Source organism: Muntiacus reevesi, chromosome 4, assembly GCF_963930625.1.
Source record: "Muntiacus reevesi chromosome 4, mMunRee1.1, whole genome shotgun sequence".
NCBI lineage: Eukaryota > Metazoa > Chordata > Mammalia > Artiodactyla > Cervidae > Muntiacus > Muntiacus reevesi.
In genome coordinates, this window is record NC_089252.1 from 96,746,281 (window position 1) to 96,750,168 (window position 3,888).

At 39.5% G+C, this 3,888-nt stretch overlaps 1 non-coding gene across 1 annotated transcript; it reads right to left on the bottom strand.

Moving 5' to 3' along the window:
• Positions 1–3,592: 3,592 nt before the first annotated feature.
• On the bottom strand, positions 3,593–3,664 carry TRNAG-UCC (transfer RNA glycine (anticodon UCC)). The gene has a single exon. It is a non-coding gene; the product is annotated as a tRNA-Gly (tRNA).
• Between the last annotated feature and the right edge of the window lie 224 nt (positions 3,665–3,888).

The window sequence follows — 3,888 nt, forward strand, 5'->3', positions numbered from 1 at the left end:
TCAAGTGAACCCTACCTTTAAGTTGCAGTGGATTGGTTTAGAATAGGCACCTGACCTATGCCAACCCAATTAGAGTGACTCTCAGAATGTCAGTAAGAAATGTTCTTGAATATGCTTTTTTTCTCTAGATGGAACAGTGTCTGTGTGAGTCCTAGAACTCCTGCAGGGATGTGCAGAAGAAGGCTTATGGCTGATGCTATCAGCCTTGCCATCCTGTTGGAAGCCAGTCAGATGAAAAAGCAGATTCACCTGGAGGGTATAACTAAGAGAATTAAGGAAAAAGAAACAGAATCCATTTTAAGTTTATAGATCAAACCACACCTAAAAGTTTGCCTTGTCTTAGAATGTTCAGCCATTGTCAGAGTTGAATTTTGGAGGGAAAGTAAGGTATGATCAACTCAGTGATATCTGTAGGGCTCTTATGTTCAGATATGGTGATAAGCACTTAACATACAATGGTTTATTTAATCTTTATAACATGATTATGAGGTAGTAGTTATATTATCCCATTTTACAGATGAAGAAACTAAGCCACCAAGAAAGTTAAATGATGTGCCCAAGGTCACAGAGCTATTAAGTGGTTAATTCTGGCTCCAGAACCCACCCAATTAACCACTGTTCTAAACTCTCTAAAACCACGTTAACTCCTTTCAGACCCTCCTTCCTACTTCACTTAAGGCCTTTTAATTTGCATTTCTGCCTGCTTAATTAAGAAGATTATTCTTGTCCTTTATGTCTCAGGTCCGTTAACCACTCTGAAGTGGCCCGCCCTGACCACCTGATCTAAAGTAGGACCCTCCCAGGAACTCTGTATCCCATCATCCTGTTTGTTTCCTTCAGTATATTTTTCTCAAGCTGTGTTTATTCCACTAGGATGTAAACTCCATGAAGGCAGAAATCATGAAACTCATTCACTCCTATGTTTTCAGTGCCTTGCCTAGAGCTTGGCATGGGGCAGGCACTCAGTAAGTGTTTAATATTTTTGAATGAACAAACATCTCAATTAATTAGGAATGATTATGCTTACTTAGATAATAATCACTCCCATTAATATATGTTAATGAAATAAAATAGGGAAGGAGAGAAATAGAGAAATGCTTTAGAGCCCTTGGAGACTATAATCGCTGGTACATTTGTTTTGCTGTGGCACTTAAGTGACTTGATGAGTCAGCCAGTCTACATTACATTCATCTGTGAATATCCAAGTTATCATTTTAAATGTCTTCTGTATCCAGTCATGTGCCTGACTGCCCAAACAGCTATTTAGGGGAAGACGGGCAGGATTTGACTCTAGGCTCTGTGGGCACAAGGAGACTGAAGGAAGGAAGATGGAATGAAAATTAGAGCTGAACAGGATCGGCTCTTGGCCAGTCTGTGTAAAGTTTGAGGACCTCTCTTGAGCATGCTTCTTCCTCAAACCCACTTCCGCTAGAGAACTTTGGGAAAAACTTCCAGCCTACAGCTGTGCCCTGCAACACATCCCCTAAGTACACCTAACTTCAGCACCTCTGTGTGGACAGTTCCATGTATATTGCCAACATCTCACCTTAAGGGCACCTAGAGTTCAATTCCAATGAGGACTCTAAGGAAGATCTGGACAAACTGTCAATCACATAAAAGGAGACTGGAGGACTTTGGACTTCTACCATATTCTGGTTGAGGATTACACCTCAGACACTAACTTCCCCGCATCCTGGGGCCATGTCTCCTTCTGAGGCAGGAAAATAGACTGACTTCTCCAGGAGTGCCCACAGAGCCTTAATTAGGTAAACTTTATTGGCTTTTTACCTCCCTGTGTCACAGTTTCTTTTTCACTGTGCTTTCTGGTATCTCCTCCCAAATAAACTATTTGTTTCTAAATCCTTATCACAGGATTTGATTTCAGGGAAGACGTTGAGCAAATTACAAAAAAAAAAAAAAAAAGTCTCCCAGAGGTGTGTGAATGCAAATGGGAGCCCTCTCTGGTGGAAATGTTACAAAAAGGAAAAAGGCACCTTTTCCTTTAGGCTAATATAAACCCTCCACACCATAAATGTAACTTGTATTTTAGCCCACCCACTCTTTCTCCCAAGCCAGGTGATTTTGTGCAGCCCAGAAGTACACAACTGTACATGGCCTTCTTACCCTAGTCTCCTTCTGTATATCCTCAGATATAACAAAACATTTCTAAGGTTTATCAACCTTTATCAAATTTTATCAAATTCCAAAGTAACAATATTCTTCCCCCTGACCAAATCCATTTTTTCCCATATTAAGTCTACTATGTGTGAATATGTAGATTTAAATCTCTTCTAGTAGATAACAACAATGATTATATAGTTACACATGTTTAGGTTTTATTTCCAAATTGCTATACTATGTATTACTTGATAAATTCAACACATGGATATTATTCCCATTGTACATATGAGAATATTGAGACTCAGAGAGAATAAATAATTTGCCCAAAGCAACACTTGCTAGTAATCTAGGATTTGATTAATGCAATATTTTAACCTAGTTTTATAATTCTAAATCTTAAAAACTTTTCACCAACCTAGGAAGTCATAGCAAGCAACTTGTGAAACAGTCAGAGATTTTTAGAACTTGAATATTGTTTTTCTTACTCTACTGATTTCTATAAATTTCCTAGTGATTGGCAAAGTAGTTATGAGAGACAAGTATATGGCATGTAAAACTCAGGATACATTTTTTCACTGGATGGGTGATTGAAAGGATAATTAAGGGTAGAATGAAAGCTCTTCCTTGTTGATTCCCTAATACTGAAAAGTAAAACCCAAATGATTAATTTATGACAACTACCATTTATCAAGAGATTCAAATATCAGGTATCCATTTTTCTTTATGTATTTTGGATACTTATATGGATATAACTGAATCACTTTGCTATCCTCTTGTAACTAACACATCATTGTTAATTCATTTGTACTCCAATATACAGTAAAAATTAAAAATATTCCAACCAGAAATGGAATCTTGCCACTTATTAAAATCGAGATTTTGAGCAATTCACCTCACAGGGTTGCATTGAGAATTAAATGCGATAATATTTTCCCCACGGCCGGGGGCAATTTATGAAACATAGTAGACTCTCAGCAATGAGCTGTTTTAATTAGCTAACATGGATTAAAGGCCTTCTCTATGCTAGTCCCTGCGAGAGCCACAGCAGGAGCCAGTAAAAGACAGTCCCTGCCCTCCATGAGCCCTAGTCTGTGGTGGACTGAAACAGAAGGTAGACTTGAAATGCCCTTGAGTTCTGAATGTCCCGGCTGTGTGCTAGAGTGAATGTGCCCCTCCTTGCCTCATCACTCTCTGGTGAGTTCAGCTACTGTTTTGTTCAGAGTTGGATGTGAATCATGGTTTGTGCTAGGTTTATCTGTCCCTTTCTCAGTTAGAGTCAGTCTGTATTTATCAAAGCCAACTGACTCAGAAAAGAACAGGAGCAAAGAATCAAACAGTTGGAGAATTTCCCATGCTTTCCAGCTGTGGACTCTCAGGATAGGAATGTGGACTCTCAGAAGAGGAATGAGCCAGAGATCCTCAGTTCTGGCATGTAAGATCATCCATCTTTATTGGGATACATGGGATCTAGTTCCCTGAACAGGGATCGAACCTGGGCCACTGCATTGGAAGCACAGCGTCTTAGCCACTGGACCACCAGGGAAGCCTACAGAGGTCCTTAGTTTTCACTAGTTCCTGTCCTGTGGCTAATGTAGATGGCAGGTACGATTTTCAGTCCATAAGCATAGCTGTGCCAAAGAGAGAGAGAGAGAGAGAGAGAAACCACAAAGCAAAACAAACAACAAAACCAAAACAAACAAAAAAGTCCTTCTGTTTCTTTATCTTCCTTAAATCCACTTGGTTCTAATTCAGGGGCCACAGCTCCTG